Below are 19,721 nucleotides of genomic sequence, written 5' to 3'. Positions count from 1 at the left end.
TTCCGTGGGGTTTCTCTCCGTGCCTCCGTGCCTTTTTTGCGGTGCGGACGGATCACGGACCCATTCAAGTTGAATGGGTCTGGATCCGTCTGCAGAATCCGCACAGATGTTGCCCATGCATTGGGGACCGCAAATTGCGGTCCCCAATGCACGGAACGGCCGTGTGCATGAGCCCTTAACATGATAATCCATATCCAGTAGTGTGGTAGTGATATTCAGTTTGGCAGTAAGCCTATTCCCTTGCATTGTGTACAGGAACTTCAGCACCATTGCAAATAAATCTCGTTTTTCTTTCCTGGCACTGTTCATGACGCGAAACAGAGGGAGCTGCAAGAATACTGCGGTGTGTGGTTCACCATTGTACGGCATTAAAACGCTTGTATGATCGTGAAATGTGAACCTACTGTTCTTCACTTATATATGTTATGCCTGTGCAACAGTTTCCTAACACGTTACTATCTTACAAGCAGGTGCCATGGGATCCTCTGCCGGATTCACTATGGGAAGCCTCTAGTCTGCTTCAGATTTCCGGGACAAAAGTGTAGAATTTGATTTCCCTGCTCCTTTTTATTATCAGATTGCAGATACTCATAAGCACAATTTACCGGCAAAGGTTAAAATAGTTTCTCAGCAAAAAAAATATATCATCCAAAATATTATCCAAAGGATCATAAACTACCGGTATGTTGCAAGCAGTTTCCGTCTCCTGGGTTTTGGTAGGTAACGGTCAGCACATCTGTCCTGAGGGTCACGTCAGGTTAGTCAGCCAGTCCTTTATAAGGTTATATCAGGCCTGTAGCTTGTTTTCTGGGAGCAGAGCGTGTTACTTAATCCAGTCAGCGAGCAGCGAGCCCGCAGCTGGCATTAATCTGTGCTGACTCCAGGCACCCGGGGATGAATTTGTATATTCTGGAGAATTAAAGGCATAGAACTATCAAAGACCAAGAACGGTTTTTACTGTAAGGTTAAATACAGACACGGATCTGTCAAATTCAACCTATAATTCTACTGTGTTGATCCAGAGAAAAGGCAAAAATTCTTAAAAGGAGGACGCCAATTGCCCCATTTAGGGGTAAAAAAAAAAATTCCTTCCTGACTCCGAATAGACATCCAGCCTGGATCAACGTCCGGTGTCTAGAATTTGCAATCAGAACTTGTAATATTAATACATTCAAGAAAAACATTAAAAAAAACGTCAGTGATTCAACCATCATAACATCTTGTGGCAGAGAGTCCCACAATCTACTGCTCTAAGGCTGGGTTCACACGGGCGTTGCGGGAAAATGTGCGGGTGCGTTGCGGGAACACCCGCGATTTTTCCGCGCGAGTGCAAAACATTGTAATGCGTTTTGCACTCGCGTGAGAAAAATCGCGCATGTTTGGTACCCAAACCCGAACTTTTTCACAGAAGTTCGGGCTTGGGATCGGTGTTCTGTAGATTGTATTATTTCCCCTTATAACATGGTTATAAGGGAAAATAATAGCATTCTGAATACAGAATGCATAGTAAAATAGGGCTGGAGGGGTTAAAAAAAAATAAAATAAAAATAAACTCACCTTAGTCCACTTGATCGCGTAGCCCGGCATCTCCTTCTGTCTCCTTTGCTGAAAAGCATGCATTACAGGTAAAGGACCTTTGGTGACGTCACTCCGGTCATCACATGATTCATCACCATGGTAAAAGATCATGTGATGGATTATGTGATGACCGGAGTGACGTCACCAAAGGTCCTTTACCTGTAATTAATTCTCACCACAGGTCCTGTTCAGCAAAGGAGACAGAAGGAGATGCCGGGCCGCGATCAAGTGGACTAAGGTGAGTTAATTATTTTATTTTATTTTTTTAACCCCTCCAGCGCTATTGTACTAAGCATTCTGTATTCAGAATGCTATTATTTTCCCTTATAACCATGTTATAAGGGGAAATAATACAATCTACAGAACACCGATCCCAAGCCCGAACTTCTGTGAAGAAGTTCGGGTTTGGGTACCAAACATGCGCGATTTTTCTCACGCGAGTGCAAAACGCATTACAATGTTTTGCACTCGCGCGGAAAAATCGCGGGTGTTCCCGCAACGCACCCGCACATTTTCCCGCAACGCCCGTGTGAACCCAGCCTAACAGTAAAGAATCTCCTTTCATGATGATTAGTGTTCATTATTTAGGGGTAGTCCATTCATTTCCAAGAAAAATGTACCAGAATGTAGAACAGTGTTTCATTAAAGGGGTTACACCATGATTAATGTAAAAAATGATGACATCATATAGTACATGACAATCTCGTTCTAAAGCTAGAACCAGCCCTGTACCTCACATGGATCCAGAGATCTTTCCATTCATTGCTCTGCTAGATTTATCGCAGGGTGGCAGCTCAAGCAGCATGTCCTTTCTGCTGCAGCTCTCTCCCTATCACAGCTCAGTGGGTGTGTCCTTTCTCAGGGTTGGTCCTTTCTGCTGCAGCTCTCTCCCTATCACAGCTCAGGGCGGCGTGTCCTTTCTGCTGCAGCTCTCTCCCTATCATAGCTCAGGGCGGCGTGTCCTTTCTGCTGCAGCTCTCTCCCTATCACAGCTCAGGGCGACGTGTCCTTTCTGCTGCAGCTCTCTGCCTATCACAGCTCAGGGCGGCGTGTCCTTTCTGCTGCAGCTCTCTCCCTATCACAGCTCAGGGCGGCATGTCATTTCTCCTAACTGCACATGAGCTGCCACTGACGCGGTGAAAAGAAACCAAGCTCCCAGAACCTGTCCTGCTGCAGAGTTCGCACAGGTAGTCGTTATCGGCACATTGCTGCTGGAGTAGCCTATCAAGCATACTTTTTCTTGCAACTGTATGTGAACCCTTTGGAATGATATGGATTTCTGCACAAATTGGTCATAAAACAATAGACAATCACAGTCTGCTTAAACTAATAACACACAAAGAATTTAATGTTACCATGTTTTTATTGAACATACCATGTAAACATTCACAGTGCAGGTGGAAAAAGTATGTGAACCCCTAGACTAATGACATCTCCAAGAGCTAATTGGAGTGAGGTGTCAGATTACAGCTGCCCTGCCCTATAAAAAACACACACCAGTTCTGGGTTTGCTTTTCACAAGAAGCATTGCCTGATGTGAATGATGCCTCGCAGAAAAGAGCTCTCAGAAGACCTACGATTAAGAATTGTTGACTTGCATAAAGCTGGAAAGGGTTATAAAAGTATCTCCAAAAGCCTTGCTGTTCATCAGTCCACGGTAAGACAAATTGTCTATAAATGGAGAAAGTTCAGCGCTGCTGCTACTCTCCCTAGGAGTGGCCGTCCTGCAAAGATGACTGCAAGAGCACAGCGCAGACTGATCATTGAGGTGAAGAAGAATCCTAGAGTGTCAGCTAAAGACTTACAAAAGTCTCTGCCATATGCTAACATCCCTGTTATCAAATCTACTATACGTAAAACACTAAGCAAGAATGGAATTCATGGGAGGATACCACAGAGGAAGCCACTGCTGTCCAAAAAAAACATTGCTGCACATTTACAGTTTGCACAAGAGCACCTGGATGTTCCACAGCAGTACTGGCAAAATCTTCTGTGGACAGACGAAACCAAAGTTGAGTTGTTTGGAAGAAACACACAACACTATGTGTGGAGAAAAAGAGGCACAGCACACCAACATCAAAACCTCATCCCAACTGTGAAGTATGGTGGTGGGGGCATCATGGTTTGGGGCTGCTTTGCTGCGTCAGGGACTGGACGGATTGCTATCATCGAAGGAAAAATGAATTCCCAAGTTTATCAAGAGATTTTGCAGGAGAACTTAAGGCCATCTGTCCACCAGCTGAAGCTCAACAGAAGATGGGTGTTGCAACAGGACAACGACCCAAAGCATAGAAGTAAATCAACAACAGAATGGCTTAAACAGAAGAAAATACGCCTTCTGGAGTGGCCCAGTCAGAGTCCTGACCTCAAACTGATTGAGATGCTGTGGCATGACCTCAAGAAAGCGATTCACACCAGACATCCCAAGAATATTGCTGAACTGAAACAGATCTGTAAAGAGGAATGGTCAAGAATTACTCCTGACCGTTGTGCACGTCTGATCTGCAACTACAGGAAACGTTTGGTTGAAGTTATTACTGCCAAAGGAGGTTCAACCAGTTATTAAATCCAAGGGTTCACATACTTTTTCCACCTGCACTGTGAATGTTTACATGGTGTGTTCAATAAAAACATGGTAACATTTAAAGGGAACCTGTCACCAAAAAAACGCTTACTGAGCTGTTAATAGTACCTTATAGTGCTGCATAGTAGTTTCCTAATGCACTTTTTCATCGTTTAGCTGCATCTAGCCTCCTTGAGAAATCGATGTTTTATTCAGCTGCTGCCCCCTGCTTCAAGTCAGGTTTGAAGTCAAGGGGGCAGCGGCCTAGGCGTCTCCAATGCTGCTCTCCCCGCCTCCTGCCGCCTTTATTGACAAGCCGGATCTCAGGGCCAGGACCGCGCTCCCAGCCCGCATGCGCAGTAAAGGGCTGCTGTAGCGCGATCCCGGCTCCGGCTCGTACACTCAGCCGGCTTCAGTCTCGCTACTGCGCATGCGCCCGCCAGCCTTACATACTAGCGCAGTTACAGAAGATGCCGGGCGCATGCGCCTTTTGCCAGATGAACACAACGATGGCACGGTGGAAGGTGGAGAACAAATGGGAGGAGAGAGGAGAAGAGGCAGGACGTGGAGCGTCGGGAGTGTGGCTTTGTGGGTTCTGATGGTGTTGCTCCCACTGGACTCGGTGATGGGAGGCCAGGTGCCTTCTTAAGGCGCTCGTCCCTAGGTGAGTGTTGGGCTTACCTCGACTTATGCAGTGACAGCACAGGCTGCAGATGGCAACACTATTGTCAGCACTATTGCCGTCACATGCAGAGCCATGTGCCGGCATCCTGGGAGCACCAGATGTGACCGTGCATGGTGGATGGCTCGCTCCAGATACATTTGCAGTCTGCTTTTTTCCTCCTGTGCACTGCGAGTTCTGCCTGCTTCTCCTCCTCCTCCCTATCTGCTGCTCTGTCTCTCCCTCTGAACTCCCCTCCTCTTCCTCTCTTGTGGGCACCCACGTGACATCCATCCACACGTCATCATCGTCACCTTCACCACCACTGACATTAGAGATCTCGGAGTGGGCAGCAATAGCGGGGACCTCCGTCCTTGGGCTGATCTGGGTACGTCAGACCGCTGGGTGGCAGCCGTTGCTACTTCCTCTTCCTGATCCGATGCCAAGAATGGCTGCGCATCGGTAAGGTCTGGGAATGGAAGGGAAAATAATTCCTCGGACTCGAGTGGAGGGGCTATGGAGGTGGTGTCTTTGGGGGTGCACACAGCAGAGAGTGAGAGGGTGCAGATACAGAGGATGAGGAGGGTGCAGAAGTGGAAGGCACTTAACAGACTCTGGTGCGTCCTTTGATGTAATCGCACGCACCTTCTCAAATTTCCCACTTAGGCTCCGGCCTCGTGCACCTGCCCGACCCCTACCACCCCTGCGGAATGGCCTGCCTCTTCCTCTGCCTGTCATTTTCAAAATGACCCTGTGACAAAGTCCCTATAGAAGAGCAGTATTTGTGGAAGCAGGCATATTGCAGGCCTCACTCAATATTTGGGCGAAGCTGGTATATCAATCCCCTCTATCAGCATTTTGTGGAAACAGGTATATAGAGCCCCTTAATAAGTATTTGCTGGAAGCTGGTGTATCGCAGGCCTCAATCATTATTTGGTGGAAGCCCATGTATAGAACCCCTTAATGGGTATTTGCTGGAAGCTGGTATATAAAACCCCTTAATATTTGTGGAAGCTGGTGTATCTAAGGCCTCAATCAATATTTGGTGAAAGCCGGTATATCTATCCCCTCCATCAGTATTTTGTGGAAGCAGGTATATAGAACCCCTTAATGAGTATTTGCTGGAAGCTGGTATATCAAACCCCTTAATCAATATTTGGTGGAAGCTGGTGTATCGCACCCCTTAATCAGTTTTTTTTGGGGCAACAGGTACTTTATATCACACCAGTTGCAATTAGTTGTTCCAATACCGTTTGTCCCTCTGTATAGCTGCGATATTACAGCAGAACCGCACACAACTGCTGCACAATACAACTGCACTATAATATACTTTCTATGTTAGAAGGTATATTATAAGTATATCACACCCCTCAGTATATCACACATATCGATAGCACACCTATACCAGTCCTTAAAAGGACTTTTGTGGCCCTATTAGCTAGCGTTTGCTGTCTCTAACAGTCTGTCCCTGATCCACACAGCAACCTCTCCCTACACTGGCAAAAGACTGAATGTAAAATGGCGGCCAGATCGGGTTTATTTATAGGGTGGAGGTGTGTCCATGTGCTGAAATGTCTCAATTGGCTGTCCTGTCCCACCTGATGGATGTGTCATGGGTCAAAGTTCGGCACAATGCAAAAGAATATGGTGCCGGCGGACATCGCCATATGTTCGCTTGTTCGGCGAACCGCGAACGAGCAAAGTTCGCCACGAAACGACCGCCGGGCGAACCGCAAGGCCATCTCTATTTGTCTACATAATAAATGCCATTTGCTGACATGAGACAACCCCCTCTGAAACATTATCTCACGACTTATCCAGACTGCAGAGACACTTCCTATTTTTACTTCTGCTACACAAATGTGCAATTATTGTGGCAGAAAAACACGTAACTTCTGACAAAATACTAAGCAGATCACTTACTCAATCGTTAAGTCTAATGATTGCTGTTTAGAAATCACTGAGTATTGCCTGACTTAAAAAAGGAGGTATTATCTCATTAGGGGCTCATGCACATGACCGTATGTATTTTGTGGTCCGCAAAAAGCGGATCCGCAAAAAATACGGATGACGTCCGTGAGTGTTTCGTATTTTGAGGAACGGAACAGCTGCCCCCTAATAGAACAGTACTATCCTTGTCCGTAATGCGGACAATAATAAGACATGTTCTATTTTTTTGCGCAGAAAGAAAATACGTTCGTGTGCATGAGCCCTAATCTAGTGAAACTATTAACCTGCCATCATAATGCACAGTTTTTGCTTATTTTGGCCAGAAAGCATAAAAAAATGAGTTCAAGTTCTTCTGTGCTTTTCCTCCTAGTAAGCCATGTCAGTGTCATATGGATCCAGTCTATGTATAGACTGTTATGGGGCCGATATGATATTTGCTAGAAATAAAATTGGGCATCTTGCATTACATTCTCCTAAGGGCTCATGCACACAGACGTATGTATTTTGCGGTCCACAAAAAACGGATACGCAAAAAATACAAATGAGGTCCGTGTGCATTCCATATTTTGCGGAACTGAACAGCTGGTCCCTAATAGAACAGTCCTATCCTTGTCCGTAATGAAGGACAATTATATGACATGTTCTATTTCTTGGCGGAACGGACATACGGAAACGGAATGCACACATGAGTAACTTCCATTTTTTTTTTTCGGAACCTTGAAATTAATGGTTCTACATACTGTCCGCAAGAAAAACCCAAAAAATGTTATATTCATTGGTATTGAAGTAAACAGTGAAGCGGAGATTTGGACGTCCTCGTTGCAATGTTTTTATGGATGATGGCAACATGAATGTTAGCATCCTGATGTACAGAAAGGACTAAGGTAATCTGCCTATTGTTGGTGCCACGTATTGATGATTGGCACCATATGGCACCATATTGCAGACCCGTAGTGATGCAGTGTGGAAGATGACTGGCAGTGTCAACAGAAATAAACATCTACTTGTAATTGCCACCGCAAAAAATTGCAACATTTCCTTGTTTCCGTCGTCTTCCTCGCAGGACAGCTGTCCTATCAGAATGTCACCCTGGTTATGGAACACTACTGATAGGGCACGAAAACTGTAAGACGGGAAAAATGCAGACCCTCTAATAGCTTACCTGAAAATTCCCAGGACTGCTCACAAAGCTACATGGACTCTTAGGCCTATTGCACACGACCGTATGGCTGTTTCAGTGTTTTGTAGTCCGCAAAAAACGGATCCGCAAAAAATACGGATGACATCCGTGTGCATTCTGTTTTTTGCCGAAAGGAACATCTGGCCCCAGATAGAACAGTACTATCCTTGTCTGTTAAGTGGACAATAATAGGACATGTTCTATCTTTGAACGGAACGGAAAAACAGAAATACGGAAACTGAATGCATACGGAGTATATTCCGTTTTTTTTGAGGACCCATTGAAATGAATGGTTCCGTATACGGAACTCAAAAAATGGTACGTAAACGGAAAAAAAAAACCTTTGTGTGCAAGAGGCCTTAGACCGCTTTTACGCAGTCAGTGATTGGTCAGTGTTTGATCAGTGACTTGCATCAGTGATTGTGAGCCAAAAACCAGTTGTGGGACAAAACCACAGGACGGTTGCAAATCTTTCCATTATACCGTATCTCCTTGGAGGTTCCAAACCTGGTTTCGGGCTCATAATCACTGATAGAAATCACAAAGCGTCCCCAGGCATATTACATCTGTAGGTTGTATAGGTCTCTGATGCGGCTGAAGGACCATATTTGACTTCTGCTGTCTGCTCATTGTTCAGTGCATACGGATTGCTCTCGCCTCCATTTCGGCAGCCACCTTCTGAATTTGTTTCATGCACACGACCGTATGCCCTCCGAGACATACGCTCCGTGAGCGGGTCATATGTCCTGGAGCGGCATACATCGTGCGCACGGGAGAACACAGCATCATAGATTACATCATATGAGAGCGGTCTGTATTAGAGTGCGTAGAGCGCATTTAGGGCACGGGCAGAGCGCAGACTCTATAGGGAGCAGAGTGATTTCAGAGACGCAATGACATTTGGACAACCTCTGCTGTACAGCCCAGTGACATGCAGCAGTAGTAGTTGTTTACTGGCTCTGGTGATAAAAACCTATAATGTACAGAGCACCTTGGAAATTTTTAGAGGAAGTATTTGGTGGCCCTGGTTCATTATATGATGCTAACATATCTATTGTGCTAATTATGTACTAAAAATGTACCCAGAGTTTTGTGTATATATATATATATATATATATATATATATATATATATGAGGAGAGAGGCAGTGAGGACAGCAGCTGTCAGTGTGGAGAGAGTTAAAGGGGTTGTCCCACGAAATATATTCTACAGTTTTCAAACCAGCACCTAGATTTGAATCCTGTAGTATCTGCATGCAATTCAAAATTTTGCATAGCCACTGAGATATTCAATAAAACGTATCTGTATAGCGCCACCTGCTGTTTTTTTTCTTTTCTTATTTCTTTGACCTGCTCACTGAGATGGCCGCACATGCTCAGTTTCATCCTTCAACTGCCTCCTGAGCTATAATAGGGAGGGAGCAGGACACGCCCCCTGAGCTGCAGCAGAAAAGACACGCCCCCTGAGCTACCAGCTTGATATAAATCTAGCAGAGCAATGAATGAGGAGATCTCTGGATCCATGGGAGGTACAGGGCTGGTTATAGCTTTGTTAGAAAGGTATTGTTACGGACTATATCATGTCTGATTTTCATGTTTTACATTAATCATGGGATAACCCCTTTAACTGATAGTACACGTGCCGAAGATAAGACGCTGGATTAATCAGGTGCTACTTTTGGACCCATCTTTGGATGTGTCCAAGATATATTTAGAATTATAGATTAATTGACCGAGTTGCTATTATGGAGTTAGACTACTACAGCCTCGTGAATTATATATGGAAAATGCCACAAAAATATCTCCACTGTAATTAGAGGGTGACTATATTACCACCAATGTACTTCATGTTCTGTAACCAGATCAGTGGCACTATGCAGAGCCTGAGCTCTTCCGCTTCATGCTGACTCCATATATACCGTACAGTGTGCTGCGCTGTAACACAGGGCAATATATTCTTTATGATATTCTACAACTTGTTACAATTACTGTATGATATTAGAAAAACATGTTTTCTTCCAGACACAGCACCACACTTGTCCAAGGGTTATGTTTGGTATTGCAGCTTAGCTTGATTTATGGGTCCCAGGTGTCGGACCCCCACCGATCAGATACTGATCACCTCATCAGTTAAAAAATCTCAGAAAACCCCTTTAAATGTCCTGGCTTATCACTACACTGTCTGGTTCAGTCCATGTAGCGGTACGGGGTGTTCGATTTGTTATTAGTAGACTGTCTGGTCCAGTCCATGTAGAGTTACAGGGGTGTTCTGTTATTAGTAGGCTGACTGGTCCAGTCCATTTAGAGATACAGGGGTGTCCTGTCTGTTATTAATAGACTGTCTGGTCCAGTCCATGTAGAGGTATGGGGGTGTTCTTTCTGTTATTAGTACCCTGTCTGGTCCAGTCAATGTAGAGGTACGAGAGTGTTCTGTATGTTATTAGTAGACTGTCTGGACTACTCCATGTAGAGTTACAGGGGTGTTCTGTTATTAGTAGGCTGTCTGCTCCAGTCCATGTAGAGTTACAGGGGTGTTCTTTCTGTTATTAGTAGACTTCTGGTCCAGTCCATGTAGAGGTACAGGGGTGTTCTTTCTGTTATTAGTACACGGTCTGGTCCAGTCCATGTAGAGGTATTGGGGGTGTTCTATATGTTATTAGTACACGGTCTGGTCCAGTCCATGTAGAGGTACAGGGGTGTTCTGTTATTAGTAGGCTGTCTGGTTCAGTCCATTTAGAGATACAGGGATGTCCTGTCTGTTATGAATAGACTGTCTGGTCCACTCCATGTAGAGATACGGGGTGTTCGATCTGTTATTAGTAGACTGGTCCAGTCCATGTAGAGGTACGGGGGTGTTCTGTCTGTTATTAGTAGACTGTCTGGTCCAGTCCATGTAGAGGTACAGGGGTGTTCTGTCTGTTATTAGTAGACTGGTCCAGTCCATTTAGAAGTACAGGGGTGTTCTGTCTGTTATTAGTAGACTGGTCCAGTCCATGTAGACGTGCAGGGGTGTTCTGTCTGGTATGAGTAGACTGGTCCGGTCCATGTAGACGTGCAGGGGTGTTCTGTCTGGTATTAGTACACTGGTCCAGTCAGTCCACATAAAGGGTATGGGTGTACGAAGGAGGAAAGTTCCTCTGCTGGAAAGGCATCCAGAGAAACTCTCAGTAACAGTGGCAGATCTCCCTGGATAATGGAGGACAGCTGTTGTCACCCACCTAACGCATAGACTGTTACCATGCAACGGCCCATGCAAATTTCTGCACATATCTAGTCATGCCAAAAGCAAGAAGAAAGCAATTATCGCGATTTCATAAAAGAATTTACAATGGGCAATCTAGATTTCAATGGAATATCCCTTTAGAGAAGAGCACTATGAGCAACGTCATAGTCTAAATCTATTACTGAACCTGTTCCCTTCTTAAATGGTAGTCAAGGTGGATGTGGGAAAGAACAATAGCGGGGAACTTGAGGTCAAAACAGCATTCTGCTTATGTCAAGATTTAAAGGAGAATTTCATGTAAAGCCAGAAGATAAAATATACATACAGTACATAATATACATACAGCATCAGTAATAAGCTGCACCGAGGCTTGGACACCTTGCCCTTCCTGTGTCTAAGAAAGCATCAGCCATCTTATAGTACAACTTAGTTTCGAGGTAGTAGCGCGTCTTCCGCATCTTTACAAGAAGTAAATCACTTACAACCAGAAATTACATTACCAGTTACAGAACGTCTTCCCTTACAGCACATAAAAGGTGATTTATATTCTCTATAAAAAACAGTTTATATGAAAATCCCACTGACCTGAGTTACGGTGTGAGTCTGTGAAAGCCCAGATGTAAGTTCCTCTAAAATCATGTAAGTAGTTCATTTCCTGTTAAAACTGCACATGACGACAAACTTCCTCTTCTCTGCACCTTATTATTTACGTCTGTTTCTGTAATCTGACTACGTTACTCTGTTGCTTCGTTTGCCATTGAATAACGCAGACGTGAGTTTTACCCGCTTCCTATGAAAACCTCATTAAAATTCGATTTATTCAGAATTTCTAATAAAACATATCTTTATGCATATCTCTAAGAGTAATGATACTGAAATGTGTTTCATGAAGACAAACCCTGCTGATGGCTTATTAGGGGAGGGAGTTTCCTCTCTGTAAGAGCGGCTATCATTCAGAGACCTGACAAAGGGATACATTTGATCCTGAAACGCGTTGTCAATTCACCAAATAAAGCGTTCTTCTTGTACATCTGTCATCTGGAGGATTGCTTTCCAGTGCAACCACCTATGAACCATCATATTCCAGTGCAACCACCATATTCTCCTTGTTCCTTCTACTGATTGTTCTGGACTTACTGGTACCGGAGGGAAGCGTGCAGCAGCAGACCATTACTTTCCAGTGCAACCACCTATCCCATATTCTCCTTGTTCCTTCTACTGATTGTTCCAGACTTACTGGTACCGGAGGGAAGCGTGCAGCAGCAGACCATTACTTTCCAGTGCAACCACCTATCCCATATTCTCCTTGTTCCTCCTACTGATTGTTCTGGACTTACTGGTACCAGAGGGAAGCGTGCAGCAGCAGACCATTACTTTCCAGTGCAACCACCTATCCCATATTCTCCTTGTTCCTTCTACTGATTGTTCTGGACTTACTGGTACCGGAGGGAAGCGTGCAGAAGCAGACCATTACTTTCCAGTGCAACCACCTATCCCATATTCTCCTTGTTCCTTCTACTGATTGTTCCAGACTTACTGGTACCGGAGGGAAGCGTGCAGCAGCAGACCATTACTTTCCAGTGCAACCACCTATCCCATATTCTCCTTGTTCCTTCTACTGATTGTTACAGACTTACTGGTACCGGAGGGAAGCGTGCAGCAGCAGACCATTACTTTCCAGTGCAACCACCTATCCCATATTCTCCTTGTTCCTTCTACTGATTGTTACAGACTTACTGGTACTGGAGGGAAGTGTGCAGCTGCAGACCATTACTTTCCAGTGCAACCGCCTATCCCATATTCTCCTTGTTCCTTCTACTGATTGTTCTGGACTTACTGGTACCGGAGGGAAGTGTGCAGCAGCAGACCATTACTTTCCAGTGCAACCGCCTATCCCATATTCTCCTTGTTCCTTATACTGATTGTTCCAGATTTACTGGTACTGGAGCGAAGCGTGCAGCAGCAGACCATCCTCTTGTTTTGCATTATAGGTTGTTTTGGCCTCGGAGCAACAACTGAAGGTGGGTGGCCTATATCGCCAATGGTCATTATGGTCCTGCCTATGATGTCTCTCTTCTTCTTTTCTATTTGATACACTTCCTCTGCAGTGCCTGCTGCAGAAAAAAATGCCTGGACATGACTTTTCCAGGATAATTGGCTAGGGGTGTCTAAAGGGGTTGTCTGGTTTATATTTCATATTTTCCAGATGCACTATATGAGATTTCTGTTTTTAAAGGGATTTTTCCAGGATTTTCATATCGATGGTCTATCCTCAGTATAGGTCATCAATATAAGATCGGCACATTTCTATCATGGTCTGCAAAATGTGGAAGGCACATGGCTGGTATCCGGATTCGCAATTTGCAGTCCGCAAAAACGGCTACAGTTGTGCAAATTAGAATCACAGCTGCGGTGAGTTCACATGGTACTATATGGGAAGCGGAGTATGCCGAGTGTATTCTGTATACAAAGCATGCATACAGCTATATACATGAACTTCAACCATCAGTTGGTCGCTCAAGTCATATTCTGAAAAACACACCCAGCTGTGTGGCACAGAGGCCCATATTGCCCTAGCCTTAGTCTGTGAAGCAGGTTATTTCAGCCCTCCAGAGTCCCAAACTCTTTGGACAGAGACAGATCTCCACTGTCCAAGGGCCTCATGCAGGACCTGAGGCTTCCGCCCGGCAGTGTGTTTGGTGACGTCACTGGCTCTGATGGGAGGACTTTAGCGCTGCCCTAGCCGTTTTACTGACTAGAGCAGCACTAAAGCCCGCCCATCAGTGCTGGTGACGTCACCGGGCTCCCTGAGCAGCCGGAAGAAGAGGCTTCAGCGCTCCTGCAAGGGACCGAGTCTAAGAAAACGTCACTTCCGGCAAATAATTTCCTATAAGAAAACAGGGCTTCAGAAACATGTGGAAAAGGTAGGACATGGATGTATGTTATATGTATGTCTGTATTGTACTAATGGAACAAAGTCCTCAATCCCGGACAACCCCTATAAGGTATAAGGCAAAGCTTTCCTCCTGTTCTGTGTTTTTGAACTGCACCTGGTTTTGGCTTACAATAATTGATGGAGATAACTGAAGTGTGAACTCAGCCTAAAGGCTCATGCAGATGGCCGTTGCTTGTCTGCAATATGCGGACACCGACCGTGTGCTCACCATATCACGAATGCGGACCCATTTACTTGAATGGGTCCGCAATCCAAGCGATGGGGAACGGAGGCACGGAACCCCACGGAAGAACTATGGAGCGCTGCAGTGGGGTTTCTCTCCGTGCCTCCGCACCACAAAAAAATAGAACATGTTCTATTTTTTTTGCGGTGTGGACGGATCACGGACCCTTTCAAGTTGAATGGGTCTGTTTCCGTCTGCGGCAACCACACAGATGGTGCCCGTGTATTGGGGACAGCAAATTGTGGTCCCCAATGCACAGAAAGGCCGGTTTGTGTGCAAAAGTCAGATTTATACCAAAATTCAATAAAAAAATGCAATGGCTTAGTAATAAGGAACGCAAATGATACACACTGGAGCTGAGCAATCTATGGACAACCAACAGGAGGGAGGGTTGGGGGAATAAAGGAATCCACTTGTTTCACTGAAGTCAAAATGCTGCCTTTCTTCCATAATTTTAGATAGATAGATGATAGATATGACATAGATAGATATCCCAAAAAAATTAAACACAAGCGGCACAGCAGGAGCAATGTGAATGGCGCTGTACCTGCGGCTGTGCAAGTGAGTCAGCATCCAAGTGACTAGAAAAGAAAATTCCACGCTGCTTCCAAAAGTCGTTCAAAGGTCGTGTTCTTTAATCACCAATGCGACGTTTCAGTCCTCCTACCAGGACTTTTCTCACACAGTATTTTTAAAATGCTTGAGAAAAGTCCTGGTAGGAGGACTGAAACGTCGCATTGGTGATTAAAGAACACAACCTTTGAACGACTTTTGGAAGCAGCGTGGAATTTTATTTTCTAGATAGATAGGTAGATAGATATAAGATAGATAATTAGATAGATATAAGATAGATTACATTATATTTAGACATAAGTGTTCCAGGCAGCAAATAGTAAAAAATAATAATAAAAAAATACAGCTACGGGGGCCTTCATCGGGCTGTTCTCGGAACTGCCTGCTCCCGGTGACCGCATTTGTTTTCAGACCGGCTCGCGGCACAGGCACAGTCGCTGGACTTGTGAAAAAAGATGGCAGCCCGCATGTGTTCGCGGGCGCACAATGCGAACTGGCCATCACTGACGGGGGGGGGGGTCCTGTATATTCTCTGCAGGCTGCCTCCCCTCCTGTACCTATCAGGTTATGTCTGCCAACTAGCAGCCCTTGTCATTTATTGGAGCACAGAGAGGAGAGAGAGGCCGGCGGCAAATATGTCAGGTCATTAGAGGGTGACATTCTGAACTCACCAGTAAACCAGGGGAGCAGGCTAGAGGAGGCCATTACATTCACAGTGCAGGGCCTCCGGTGAGAGACAGAGGAAGGCGGCCGGGCCAAGGAGCCGGTGTTCTGTCAGAAAACCTTAAATCGTCAGATTCCCTTACCCCACGTGACTTCCGGGGTGTGCGCCTCCTCGCAAGCACAGTACCAGGACATGGGTAAGGTAAAATTACACTGAGCGTTGACTCATGGATATGCGACGCGCCCAACCGCGCGTGCGCTCTCAGGGGTAAGGAGATCTGACGTTCTTTTGTCTTGTTAAATCTCCTTAAGCCAGCCAGCAATGAATCTGAAGGACGCTGTGTAGTGAGGGTAAGGAGATTTTACAATTGGGTTGGGTGCACGTGCGGTGTCCGCGCGCGCGTCCCTGAGTCAACGCTCGCTGTCATTTTAACGTACCCATGCCCTGGTACTGTACTTGTGCAGAGCTGCCGTGGGTGGGGCGTTCCCAGGGATGGGATTTAGCGTCCCCGATTTTACCCACTGAAATGTTGGTAAGTATGCTTCCCTTTTCAAGTCATGAAAATTTTTTAGAAAACCTTGTTGCGCCAAATTGCTCCAATTTTCTTCACATTTTAGACAGATTCTAGGTGCAAACACTTTAGTAAATCTGGGCCGTTGTGTTCAGTTATGCCACATACTATCCAAACACAATGGGGGAGACTTATTAAAACTGGCACAAGGGGAAACTGGTTCAGTTGCCCATAGCAATCAATCAGATTGATCCTTTCATTTTCCAAAGGAGCTCTGAAAAATGAAAGGTGGAATCTGATTGCATCTCCCCCATTATGTGACCCAGGTTGAAGCTGTCTGCCTCTGTAGCTCAAGGATATAGACACCTCCAGGCCTGTCGTCAGGAGGTAGACCTAAGATGATCTGCGACTTCATCGGCGTAAACGCAAACTTTATAAATCCGCTATTCAGTGAGAGGAAGGAATCATTGCAAAAACAGACATCATGTGAGGAGGTCAAGTTCTGAGCAGCCTCTGGGGAAAACATGGCATTAATACGCGTATACGAGGAAGGAAGCAGGGTTGTGGGAAAGACTGCAAATCAGCAGAAACAGTAAGAAGTGATCAATTGTTCCAGGGAATAAGAAAGGAGAATGGCTGCATTATTACACACTGCAGGCGGGAAAACCTGTGACTAAGGACTGGGAAATGACTGGGAGTTGTAGTTCGACACCGACAGAATGCGCCGCAGGGGACCGAACAAAAAAAATCCATCAATCTGAGCAGGATGGAAAATAGGAGCTGTGACGTGAATGACTGGTCGGTGTGGGCACCCCCTCCATATGTCCTCAGTAGGTCTGATCTATAAAAGTGCAGGGGTTAAATGAGTTGGCACAAACATTGGTGACATAGGATAAGCCATCAATGTCCGATCCGCGGTCCGAATGCTGGAATGAACTGGCAGCAATGATAGGAAATTGTCATACCAGTGCATCTCCTGTTGGCCCAGTTTATATGGAAGCCACATGGCTACTTACTGACTATAATGAGCCGACCATACCCCCGCCAAGAAAGAGCTGAGGGAGGCCAACATGAGATAAAGTAATGCTGCACTTTTCTAGCGCAGTGAAACTTTGTTCTAGCCATTGGCTGGGTTTACATCTAAGGGGTTGTCCACATCTCGTTTCATCTGTACGTCAAGCAGATACCTTTAGACATGCAGTGAAAGAACGAACACAGACATATGCAGCTCTGTGGTTATCTATCCTTTTCTTCTACGTATACGGTGGACGGATGTGCATACATTTCAATACGTCTGTGTCTATTGTTTAACAAAAAGCGTATACGTTTTTGTGAAACCTTTCTTTTTTTAAATAAAGATTTGAAGAGTTGAAGGCATTATCTGAAAAATAAAATAGATACGTTCAACGGATGGAAGCGTATTGTCTCTATACTTTTTTTTTTTTCAGGACACAAAACGTGTGGAATACAACGTTAATCGGTCCGGCAAAAAAACCCGAAAACAATAAGGGTCCAAAATGGGACCGCATCTGTTTTGCAATTTTGTGGAACCGATGCGGACCCATTCATTTTCAATGGGGCCGGAATGTGCTGTCCGCATTTGCGGATCCGCACTTCCGTTCCGCAAAAAAATAGAACATGTCTTATCCTATTCTTGTCCACAATTGCGGACAAGAAAAGGCATTTTCTATGAGAGTGCCGGAGATGTGTGGTCTGTAAAATGCGGAACGCACATTGCCGGTGTCCATGTTTTGCGGATCCGCAATTTGCACGTTAGGAGTTTGTCGTATTACGGCTCCAATTTGTAGGGAGCTGTAATAGGTTCCATGTTGGTGCGTGAGCCCTTAGGCTACTTTCACATTAGCGTTTTTTGCGGATCCGTCATGGATCTGCAAAAACGCTTCTGTTACAATAATCCGTCATGAACTCCATTGAAAGTCAATGGAGATGGATCCATTTTCTATTGTGTCAGAGAAAACGGATCTGTCCCCGTTGAAAACTGATCCGTCCCACATTGTGTGCCAGGACAGATCTGTCTTGCTCCGCACCACATCGCGCACAGAAAAACGCTGCTTGCGTTTTGGTACATTCTGTTTCGTTCAGTTCAGTTTTGTCCCCATTGACAATGAATGGGGACAAAACTGAAGCGTTTTCTTCCGCTATTGAGATCCTATGACAGATCTCAATAGCGGAATTAAGAACGCTAATGTGAAAGTAGCCTTAGGCTACATTCACACGACCATAGTGTTTTACGGATCTGCAAAACACGGATACCGGACTGTGTTCGTTCCGCAATTTGCAGATCGCACATGGCCACCACTATCATAGAAAATGCCTATTCTTGTCTGCAATTGCAGACAGTGGCGTAGCGTGGGGGGCCGTTGCCCCGGGCGCAAAATATCAGAGGGCGCCAGCAGGGCTGCACCGCCAATTAGGCAAAGTGAGGCGATCGCCCCAGGCGGAGCGGCCCTGCTGACAAGTGGGGGACGGCGGCAGGGCACAGGGAGATTAATACGCGTATACGCGTGGAAGCGCTCATCCCCATAGTCATCTGTATCATTGTCCTCAGGACAGCGATACAGATGGATGCTGCGGGGCAGGGGAGAGGCGTCTCCCTTTCCCATTCCTCTGATAGGCGTCATCGCGCCTCCTGAGCCATACAGAGCACGACACAGGGCGGAAGAGGCCTGCATCGCATTGCTGCCAGCCTGATAGAAGTAAGTATAAGTGTTTATTTTTTTATATGGTACAATACATGTTACTGGCACATGATTGGGGGGGCACTTCTTACTGGCACATGATTGGGGGGCACTTCTTACTGGCACATGATTGGGGGGCATCTATGAGGGCACTTCTTACTGGCACATGATTGGGGGGCATCTATGGGGGCACTTCTTACTGGCACATTATTGGGGGGCATCTATGGGGGCACATCTTACTGGCACATTATTGGGGGCACTTCTTACTGGCACATTATTGGGTGGCACTATAGGGGCATCAATGGGGGCACTTCTTACTGGCACATTATTGGGGTCACTATGGGGGCATCTACTGAGGTCACAAAGAAGGGGTATTTTATATGGGGGCACTATGGGGGGAGGGGGGAGAGGAACACTATGGGGGCTTCCACTGAGGCCACAAAGAAGGGGGATTTTATATGGGGGGCTCTGTATAGGGGCATTTTATACTAGGACACATTATGGTGGGTACTATGGGGTCATTTACGGGGGCACTAAGAAGGGGTATTTTATGCTTGCAAATTATGGGGGACACTGAGGGCATCTACTAGGGCACTATATATGGGGCATTTTATACTGGTACATTATGGGGGGCACTAGGAGGAAGGGGGAGAGGAGCACTATTGGGGCATTTACTGGGGGCACTATATGGGGGTATTTTATACTGGCACATTATGGGGGCACTATGGTGACATTAGCTCAGGGGCATTAAAAGGGGCTATTTTTTGCACTGGCACACATTATAAGGGGGCATTTTTTGTACTGTCACATTATAAGGAGAATTATTTCTACTGGGGGGCATTATGGTGGGCTTTATTACTACTGGGGGTCTATGGGGAACATGATTACTAGTATGGGCACCATGGGAACATTATTCTGGGGCACAGTGGGGACATGTTGGG

General features: G+C 45.6%; 1 protein-coding gene across 2 annotated transcripts in view; it reads right to left on the bottom strand.

Moving 5' to 3' along the window:
* Positions 1-19,721, bottom strand: part of WIPF1 (WAS/WASL interacting protein family member 1) — a 74,736-nt gene that overhangs the window by 31,715 nt on the left and 23,300 nt on the right. The window contains exon 1 of one of the 2 annotated variants that reach the window (XM_040439637.1): positions 11,740-11,789. The exons of the other annotated variant lie outside the window; for it this stretch is intronic. The gene's annotated coding sequence lies outside the window, so the exon portion shown is untranslated. Of the gene's footprint in view, positions 1-11,739; positions 11,790-19,721 lie in introns of those variants that run through there. 2 annotated transcript variants of the gene reach the window in all.

The sequence above is a fragment of the Bufo bufo genome, chromosome 7 (genome assembly GCF_905171765.1).
Source record: "Bufo bufo chromosome 7, aBufBuf1.1, whole genome shotgun sequence".
Taxonomy (NCBI): Eukaryota; Metazoa; Chordata; class Amphibia; order Anura; family Bufonidae; genus Bufo; species Bufo bufo.
The sequence above is the reverse complement of the archived record's forward strand: the minus strand, read 5'-3'. Positions and strand labels throughout refer to the sequence as shown.